We start from the raw sequence: 10,796 nt of genomic DNA, 5'->3' as shown, positions 1-10,796 counted from the left end.
ATTAGAAAATGGGTGATGAGGAGTGGCTGCTGAGTGTTGAGGATGTATATAAGGATAAATCGGGTTGGCTTGGTGGGTGCTGCACGCCTGACCCCTGAACGTACTGGGAAGGTAGGCACGGCGGCGCACCCGGGAAGTGGTGACGCTGTTGGGTGAGCGGCTCCTGGCCTCCTGTTAGTCCGGCGTCTCCTCCTAGAGTCATGCCGTCCAGGGACGGCAAGTCGCCGGCGAGGCAGGTGGCTGGGGGCGAGTAGAGATCGGAAGCGCAAAGCAGAACAGAGGGGAATCGGGGCCTGGGACGACCCAAAATCCTAGGGTGGGCCGGCCCACCGTGGGCACCCTGTAGAGATACACACCCGAGCGACGAACATGCATTTTCGAAACTAATTTAGGAACATTTAGCTGACCAATTAAACAACTCTGTTTTAATAATATCAGATTTGTATTTGAACATCTAAGCTTGTTTACCTTGATGGGTGGAGCAGTGTTATTATGACACGAAGCACGTATTCTGATCGTATAGTGATCATAAAAGGGGGAAACTCTAAGCATATATTTTTAGCAAAAGAGGGTTTCTCCTCCAATTTCTATTAAAGAAACCACCACAAAAGCAACATGATCAATTAAACCCTAAGCATGATCAATTAAACCGTATTATGGCTGTGCCATGGCAGATTTGAAGCTGCAAACTGGAGAAATGATATTTAGCATCATTGTTTGCTCGAACTAAGAACTAAATTCTAAGAGCTGAAAAGAAAGTAGAGTAACCAAGTTAAGATCAATTTTTTGGTTGAGATCAAAAAGTTGAGGAGATATGAAGTACCACCTCTCTTGCGGCGCCGCGTAGGCATCGGGGGTGCGATGGCTGTCGGTGGCTTTGAAGCAGATCTGCGACGGTAGATGGGTGCATCGGGGGATAAGTACCATTGAGGTGGGAAGAGAAGGTCGTGTGAGCGGCCCCGACAAAGAGGACGACGACGCCGATGAAGCGAGAGGACGCGATGCAAGGCTATTGGTCCGTCGCCGTGGATGAGAAACGTCCATCTCTAGTAGTGGACGACGCGGTCTTGGTAGGCGCTCTGGCATGGTGGAGGACGGTGGCGACGGATGTGATGGAGGACAGCGGCGATGGATGGGGTGGCGGACGGAGGCTGGTGTGGGGATGGGGTGTTCTAGCGCGGATGGTGTATGAATGGGAAAATGGAGGGAGAGGTACGGGGAACCATGTTTTTGGGACGCGCCTATCTGAAATATGGGAAAGTTATGAACTTAGCCCCAGTTTAAAATTTGGACGTCTCGTCGGTTGGGGATAGGACGGTAATCTCGCATCTCGCAATATTTGCCCAGAGCGATTTCGGGCGAGGAGAGGGTGGTTGGCGCCCATGGTTGGCGCCCACGGTGTATGAACGGGGCTGACAGGTAGGGCGGTTGTGTCACGTCTGAGTGAAGTTACAAACCTGCCCCTATTGAAAATATTTGCCTACATCGATTTTAGCCGAGTCGAGTTTGTTTTGCCGCCCATCGTGTATGAATGGGGAATGGAGGGAGAAACAGAGGTCTTTCGGATGATCTTGAATCAAATGTGTTTTGCCGCCCATGTTTGACACCCACCGTGTCGAAATGGGCTCAGAGGCGGTCGTGTCACGTCTAATCGAAGTTACTAACCTACCCCTATTTAGAGCAGTGGAAATCGAGATGATGGATTGTCCGTGTAATGGGTAGACAGTAATTTCCATCTCCCACACACTTGGCTTCGGGCAGCCGACGTGGGAGTGGACATTTTGCTGCTTCTTTCGAATTTTGGGACAATAAGCATCCACGTTTACTCTGGCAACTAAATTCGAATCCACTTTGTTTCCTATATGAATCTTTGTAAATCATTCTATGTGTTTTTATATATCTTCAAAAGGACGACAAAGATGTATTCCACTGTCATATATGAATATGGTTTACAAATGCTGATACTCAAATTCAGAAACTAGAATTCAGTTTAAGGTGAATTCGAATATTTGGAACACTTCATGTCCAACTCAAATGTCACACACAGCATAATGTGTACTCCCATTTAGATATGTACACAAGCGATGTATCAAGATTCAAATACCGAGTCAATCAACCAAGAATGTACAGAACTAACAAACATATAAACACTTATATATTATATGGATCAATAATATCAACTAACATACATAAGCCAGGCCGCTGTACTTTTTTTTGGCTAAAAAAACATCCTCTTTTTAGCCAGCATCTTGGCCCTTTCCGATGCATGCCACTTATGGTCCATCTATACTACTACTATTGCTGAATGCACATTCGGCCCGACTGGTATATTTGTAGGTCTGGCACAACAATCCAAATGAAATGTCTCCGAGTCTTATCAATTAATACAGACTTGTGCTCAAATAAAATTACAAACCAAAAAACAAAAAAACAATTATTACATGATCTCTAAAACAAATGGTTTGATTGATTACATGAACAGACAACACAAAGGTTATTCAACTATGAAAAGAACATTTCACCTATGATTTACCAAGTAGGAATTTAATTTCCTTTTTTCCTTCAGGACCTTAACAATCTGGTCAGTCTCAGCTTGCTTTGTTTTGAAATCCACCAAATATTTAACGGTTGTCTTGAGTACTGCTTGTGATTGTGTTGTTTGCTTCCTCAACATGTCAACTTCATCTCTAAGTGCAGAAGCATAATCTCTTTCTGCCACTAGTTTAGCCTCTAGAGAATTAGCAGTTGGCAATTCATAATGCACGATTGGGCCGGTGCCACTGATGTGGGATGATGCAATGTCCATGGGGACCTCGCTCTTTGATCTTGGGCTAACCTGTTTTGCCATTAAAGTTCCGATTGGATTCAGAAAAGTTGAAGTTAGCAAAACATCTCAACTGGGAGTTAAAACAGCAAACCAGTTAAACAAACAAGGAATTAAAGAGTTTCAATTGGATGCTGAAAAGTACAGTAGTTATTAACATCATTGTAACCCGTTGTTGCAGCAGCAAAGCAGTTAAACAAACAAGTAGATATTTAAGTTAAGGCAAACAGGTAATTCTTAATAGTAAGTATCAAACACATAGATAGGCGCAATCTACAATATGATTAACAGGCTGTGCCATTATGTAATCAGTAGCAAACTAAATTAAGCCAAGCAACGTAATTGAACAATTTTGCAATAAGTGGCTAACTAAAATTCCAAGAAGCAGGTAAATGAACTTACACTAGTTCTTTGTACAGGCACACTGCAACATCTTTTTCGCTTACAAGGTTGTACAAAGGAGTCCATGGCATCAATTGCTTGGATACACAGTCCCAATACTTCTTTCTTCCCACATTGCATGGGTAAGTCGAATGGTTTATCTGGTAAAATGGTGCGTCCTTGATATGTTATATGAGGACGTGTAGTCAGACTAGTTGTAGCCAAACACATCACACTGGCTTTTACTGTATATTTCATGTGATTACTTTTGGCATATCGAGATCTAAGCAATCTACAATAGGATGAAAAGACTGGCATCCTTCACATTATTGGCGAACTCAGTTCGTAGAAATAAGAAATTCAACCATTCTGTGGGTAAATCAAAAGCGCCATTGGAATATTTTTCACTATCCAATCATATACGCAAAAAGGGGCGACGCCACCATAGGGGCTGGTATGGGTGGCCGCCTCAGGTGGCTGGAAAGTGTGCACCTAGTTTGAGTCGTCCAGGTTGGCCCATGCTAATTTTGTTCGTCCCAACACACGAGCAGGAAATGTAAAAAATGAAGGAAAATGTTTCAATTTGGATGGGCCAATAACATAAGTGCAAGGCAGGCCCTATAGCAGGCTCGCGGCCCATACGAGCGCCTCCCATATCAATCGACAGCAGGAAAAATCCCAATTCATTCGCTCCAGCCTCTAGTCTGGTTCGCTCATAACCTAGCCGCCGCTGGACAGATCGACACAACACTTCCTCGCGCCCTCATTGGAGGGCGGTCGCCGGGCTTCAAGCGAACGAAAGGACAAGAAGATGAAGATCCAACCCTGGGTGTAGCCTGCGTGGGAGGTAGCGGCGGCAGCTCGGGCATGGCATCGAGCTTGCGCAAACGGATAGTCGCAGCTTGCAAGAGTAGCATGCGCAACGAGCAGGTACATCACATCCCTGATTATATCTAATTCAACTCTTCAATTTCTGGCCAATAGTTAAACCTCACGGTGTTGTAAAACTGCTTGTATGTAGGGAATCTATGAGAAAATGAAACCAATTTCTACTTATTTTATAACTCCCCCAATCAATATTGAACTGACTGAATCTGATGTATCTAATCAAGTTTCCGGTGCAAACATACAAGCTCATGTTGTTCTTGAGCCTGAAGTGTCTAATGAACAGACTGCTAATGAAGGATTTGATGCAAACATTTTACATGCTCCTGGTGATGAACGTATAGTGTCTAATGAGGGATCTAATTCAAGCATTTTGCAAGCTCATTGAAGGATTTAGTGTCTAATGATGATCTACTATGTTGAGAGAGACAGAGATTTGCAGGCATTGATGACAAGCAAATTATAGTGCATTTTCATAGTTTGAGGAAACATCGAGGCTATCTACCAGAAAGTCCCCGTATCATGACAACATAGCATAAATACCTTTCTAATATGTTGTTTGAAACTATTGGCATACTTGTGCAGGATAGATATATTGAAACTAATCTGTTGTTTGCGCACTGGTTATATGTGCAATTACACTTTGATTTTTTCAGCCAGAGAACGAATAATTCAAGCAGGTACAGACCATGTTTGTAGTCCTTGTACACCATGTTGCATTTTGTGTTTTTTGGTGCTTGCATCATTTAGTGTTTATAATCTGAACTACTTTGGATCATTAGCTGGTTTTCAAAGTGCATGTAGCTTCACATTTCTCAAGTTATATTGATTTCCGGAGTGCAAGTGCCTTCGTATTTTTTAAGTTAAATGTTTGCCCCTGGTAACTTGAATTCGTGGATCAGGCACTGCACACAAATCATACACAAATGCCAGTACGAATTAAATGAAATGCAGGGACTTACGCTAGCTCGTTGTACAGGCTCACTGCAGCTCTGCTTGCGCTTGGGATGTTCCATGTACAAGTCCATGTTACCACTTGCTTGGATGTGCAGGCCTTGTGCTCCTTGCATCCCCCTCTGCATTTTTGACACGGCGAATGGTTGATCAAATAAGAGGAATCGACCTTGATGTTGTACCGGAGGACAGATACTTACAAGGTTATACGGGTGTGCAGGATGTTTACTAGATCCCGTAGCACCGTCATGCTTCGCTAAAAAATGGATTTGCTTGTTTCAGATGATATCTCTAGAAGAAATAAGAGTTAAAGTCAGAGTTGCATAGGCGTGTAAGCTAAGAGAGCAGTGAAAGGATATCCAAACATCATCGGAACAGTGCACAAGGGAGTGATGTGTGGATACCTAGTTCGGGCCGGCGTTTGGGCATGCTCGCCTAGCTAGAGTGCGGGTCACTTCAGAGCCGTTGAGGGTGATGCGCTGGCGTTGGCTGGTCGCGCACTGATGCAGATCTTGAGTGGCAGAGGAGCGCTACGATGTGGTGGACGAGACCGTTGGTGAAGCCCCAACAGCCTCGGGGGGCGGAGGTGCGATGATGTGCTCGGTGAAGTAGCCCCGGTGAGCTGGGAGACGGTGTCGGTGAAGCGCACCTGATGCGGTGGAACTTGGTGTTTGTGAGGCACGTCGGTTGCGGCGGCCGACGTTGTCGGTGGACCACCCGGTGCGGTGGACGAGGGCGTAGATGAGGTAGATTTGGTGCGGTCGTGAAACGCGATCGTCGTCTTTGTCTTCGTCATCCGGCACAGAGGTGGGGAACGGTGGGGAAAGAGACGAGATGAGGGGCGATTCGAGGGATGGCGACAAATTAGGGATTTGAGCAATCTGGGCGCGGAAGGGGACGGTGGAGAAGAGATTTTGCAGGGCTGGAATTGGGGCCGCCAGATATTTCAATCCGAAACGTGGAAGCGCGAACTTATATTATCGTCGTCCTTTTTTGGGGGGAGGGGGGTGGGTGGCTGGGTGTTACGCGTCCGTCCGACACACGCGACCACCTCGACAGGACTATGCTTCGGTACCTTAAGGCACCTGCCTTTGTGTCCATGACATGTGGGCCCAACAGGTGGCTGGCCCACATGTCAGACACCCAAGGGCAGTTGCCTTTAAGGCACCGAAGCAGTGTCCACCCCGACACGACCCTGGTCTGCCTGGTGCGCCTACATTTGAGAATGCAATCGAATCTTCTTTCATTTGCAAACGAATCTGTATGTATTACCATGCCCGTGTTTTGCTTGCAATAATTAGTCATTCGAAATGAGATACTCCATCCGTTCACTTTTGTAAGTCATTTCAGACAACTTAAAATAAACTATTTTGCACATTGTCTGAAATGTCTTTAAGGTCTTATAAAAGTGAACAGAGGGAGTACTATAAATTAATTAATGAGGAGTTATTTGAAAAAAAATCGAAACGGTACCCACGCTAACGTGGATTAGAGTGTGTCACATAATTAGTTATTTGAATTAGAGTGTGTGTCACGTAGTTAGTTATTTGAATTAGAGTGTGTGTCACGTAGCGATCTCCAATTCTAACATGGATTTCGCATTTCACTGTATCCACGCTACTTTTTTAATACAAATTCATATGTATATGATGAACACCATGGTAGTGAGAAAACTTTTGGATGTATTTAAACATATAACCTACAAAATAGCACAACAAATTGAGTCAATGTCAACTTTTCGAAACTTAGTATGGCACGAATTCGAAATAATTACCCGTATGCCTGGTCCTCGATTCAAATCTTACAATGTACACCGAATTGAAAAATTGATATTAAGTCTCGTACTATGTACATTCAAATGTTGTTTTTAGCCCCCCCCCTCCCCCCGCGCACAAACGCTACATACTTTCTGTATCGGTCAATCTTCCTCTCCTAACCACCTTAGCAAGCTATCGATTTCCAACACACGTTCATTCTTTTTCTCCATGTTTCGATCTATAAGTCTCTCAACTACACAACCCCTTTTTCCACTCCTGTTACCAAATGTATTTACCTCACACACCCGCCATTGCACCCCATGCCAAGATCTCTCTCTCCCCCCCCCTCTCCCTCTCACCCTCTCGCGTTAAATACATGCATTCCCTATCTAGCCCCCCAACCTCTCATGCGCACGCACGCACGTTGTATATCTAGGTCACTCCCTCGAGACTGTCTCACTCTTTCTTCCGCACGACGGGCCACACTCGCTCAATATCGCTCACTTTATCTGAGTCTCATTTAACCTCGTTTTCTTTCACACACGAATGATATATCTCCCTGTTCGGGCCTCGATCGACACACTCTATACTCTCTCACGCAGATTGTCTATCTAGGTCAGTCCATCCAAGCCGCCGCCACTCTTTCGACCTTATGGTGGGCCACGCTCACTCTATATATATATATATATATATATATATATATATATATATATATATATATATATATATATAGTAGCACTATTCTAATTCTAAGATTAGAATAACTATTTGGATCACAGCGCGCCCTATACAGAGGCGACGAGCTGTTTCCGAATTTCTGAAAACGCAAAACAAAAAAATCCCTCCCACCCCCACCCAACTCCCGCACCACCTCTGCCCGATTCCCCACGACCACCTCCCGTCATTGGCTCTGATCTGACGCGGCTCCCGCCGCCAGCCCCCTAGCGCCGACGTTGCTCCTGCCGCCGGCCGATGCGCCTCCCGCCGACGCCCCCCGACCTAACTACCGCGGCCGCCTACCACAAAGGCCACCATGGCCGCCACTCCCCCGTCGGCCTCGCGTAGCCCCACCCCGCCGGCCTCGCGCCACCCCTTCCCGCTGGCCCCGCGCGCCGCCTGGATAGCCTCGCCACCGGACGCCCACGTCACCGTCCTCCGCCACGGTCATGCTCCTCCCGGTGATGTGCGTCACCAACGCCAGGATCCCCACCTTATCCCGCATGTCGCGCGCCCCTCCCCACCGGCCTCTCTTCCGCACACGGCCACTGCCCGACCCACCCGCGAAGGCCACCAGTCACCCATTGCTCCAGTCGCCGCTCAAAAATCCAGATGCAGTTCAGGGACTTCTGCTGCTGCAGGTCGCACCGCTCTACATCCATGAAGGTCGCCTCTTCCCTGCCCTTGCTCTGCATCTAGTAGGCCAAAAATTGTACATCTGTATTTCCAAGCATTGACCCGTGAGGCTCAAGTTCCGCAGAAGTTCACGTACAGTAGAGCCTTATATCTGTTTTGACAGCAAGATTAATTAGATCGGTGCCTTTCAGTTACAATGCTAATACAAAAATGCGTCCACTTCCTGAATATGCATCTTCCTTTGCTTTAATCTTCCCTGATCCTTTGCTTTAACCGTCCAATAGCGACCGCCGTGCAGCCCAACCTCGCCTGTGCCTGCAGTGCCTCGTCAACCACTCGCTCGCATAGATCCTTTGCGGGACGCCGGCTGCGTGCTAGCTACTCGGCATTCGCATCTCCTCTCACTGCTAACTATAGCCTGGAATGCGTCTGCATGAGCTCCATGACAGGCTATATATGGAGGCTACGGAACAACTAGAATTTAACTTATTTTAGTTTGTGCATTTCTACTGCTGCCGATAGAGAGGAGAACAACGATGGTATTTTTCTCTGAACTTTCATCTACATGTGTTGAGATTATGTCTCAGGCCATGGCTATTAATTCTCCCTGAACTTTTTTGTGCGCCTGGTCCTGGTCATTTTCAGGCTACAGCTATTTTCTCTCTGAACACTTCTAGGGGCTAAAAAAGGCGGGGTGATGTAGCAGTGGCGAAGTAGCCATCAATGAGGAGCAATGGCACTGTTGGATGAACTTCACGTGTCAATGCCTCTGCGAAAATGGTTTTGTGTAGTTTTGTATTTTAGTGCAAGCACTCTCAACTCCTTGAAACCGCCCCACGCCCAGCTGATGTGTTTAAGTGTCTTGCCAGTTTGCTTTGGCCTACAGAAGCTACTACTATTTGTGTCTACATCAGAACTCAGGTGTCTGGAGAAAAATGCCTGTTGCATCACATTTGTTTGTGTTTATCCTCTGAAAAAACTGGCCATTGTTGCCGGCTTCGCAAGATGCGTCAGTTCAGCTGCAAAAAAACGAGCATTATATACCGTCGTCAAGCTCGCTCACTTGTTGGAATGAAAAGACGACTGAAGGTCAAAAGAAATTGTTCGAGAAGGTCAAAAGTATGTTTATATTTTCTGGAACACCAACACTCTCTTGACATCATTGGTTATCGAATAAGTGTTGTCCATCATTTTCATCAATGCCTTAATTGATGAAAAGAATGCTGCTGCTCGCTTCCAGTGCTATGTGTGTGTTAGAACATCTCTGTGTCTCACCTATCTTAGCTATTCTCCTGCTCTCTAAGGTACTATCTTAAGCTTGTACAACTTGTTAGAACAAATGAAAATGTACTAATCTGAAGTTCAGGGATGATGAAGAAAGAAGACATGGGATCTAGGATCTTGTGATTTTCCATGAGGTAAGTTGCAGCAAAAACTCTGCTTTGATTTGGAAGTTGTGAAGTATCAGACTAGAACATTTTTTATCTCAATCATGCATACAGTAAGTTGCAACGCTTCTCTGAACATTTCTTTGCTATGTGCAGACTCGGACAACCTCCCCGCACCATCCTTCTCCCGTTGCGACCTCCCTTTCTGCCACGTCTCCAACGACCGCTGCTGCTGCTACCTCCCGGCTATATGAAATGGGGTTGCTGCAGTCCGCATTGTGCTACACCAGCAGGATGGCTCCTTAAGATCGTGCCACTCGTCCTTCTTCCATCGACCATGGTAGCCATCACCGTCAGTAAAGCTATACTCCATGATCAATGTGTTTGCTGGGCGCGCTTGATGCATACGAGCGCCTCACACTGCGCTCCAGGGAAGTAGCCGGGGGAAGGAACTGGCTGCACACTCGCTGCTTTTGGCATGGTCCAGTGGTGGTTCGCTAGGCGGCAGGTCATGTTTATGTGAGCTAGAAGTAAGAGTGTGAAGCGTTACATATGTTGCTTTGCTCATGGGTTTGAGTGAGCGAAATGTACATGCACGGGAAATGCGAATGTGCCTTATTAGTGAGTATGTTGGTTGTGTCACCGTGTCATCTAGGACAACTAGTAACGCTACACTGATTTTGGAAAATGTAAATTAAAATGTTAACGTTCAGTTACGACAGACTAAAAATATATATTATGTTGGTCTTTTTATAGAGAAAATTTTATTCTATTAATTAGATTTGCCATCCGTGAAAAGCCCCTAGGTACCATTTCCTTTCTCACTAGTCAGCTATTCTTCCAAAACTTATCTTCTAGCCCATTTTGTATGTTTTATAGTCCTAATTCTTCCAGTTAAAACATGAGAAAACTGATTTTACCCGTTTCTAAAAAAAATTAGAAGTTCAAATTTGAAGAGCGGAGAGGTTCAACGTTTATTACAATATCAAGAGTCCAAATTACAAAAATATAGCAGTTTGATATCTATAAAAAACTCAAATTTTATTTATTTGTAAAGAAATAAAATCAAGAAGTTCTAATTAAAATAACAAAGTAGTTAAATGTATACGGAAAACTCAAATTATTTCCTTTCCTAGAAAAACAAAAGTATGAAGTTCAATTTAAAAAATTGTTTGATGCTTATTTAAAACCCTTATTTTTTTCTGAAGAATAAAACTAAGAAGTTCAAATTAAAATAAAAGAAAAGTTCGAAGT

The 10,796-nt window shown here is 45.1% G+C and overlaps 1 long non-coding RNA gene across 1 annotated transcript; it reads left to right on the top strand.

The window, feature by feature from the left end:
- The first annotated feature begins 7,715 nt into the window (after nucleotides 1–7,715).
- LOC123134008 (uncharacterized) lies at nucleotides 7,716–10,254 on the top strand. Its single transcript, XR_006465468.1, has 2 exons — nucleotides 7,716–9,572; nucleotides 9,699–10,254. It is a non-coding gene; the product is annotated as an uncharacterized lncRNA (long non-coding RNA).
- Nucleotides 10,255–10,796: the final 542 nt, after the last annotated feature.

Source organism: Triticum aestivum, chromosome 6B, assembly GCF_018294505.1.
Source record: "Triticum aestivum cultivar Chinese Spring chromosome 6B, IWGSC CS RefSeq v2.1, whole genome shotgun sequence".
Classification (NCBI taxonomy): domain Eukaryota; kingdom Viridiplantae; phylum Streptophyta; class Magnoliopsida; order Poales; family Poaceae; genus Triticum; species Triticum aestivum.
This window is presented reverse-complemented; position numbering and strand designations above follow the sequence as displayed.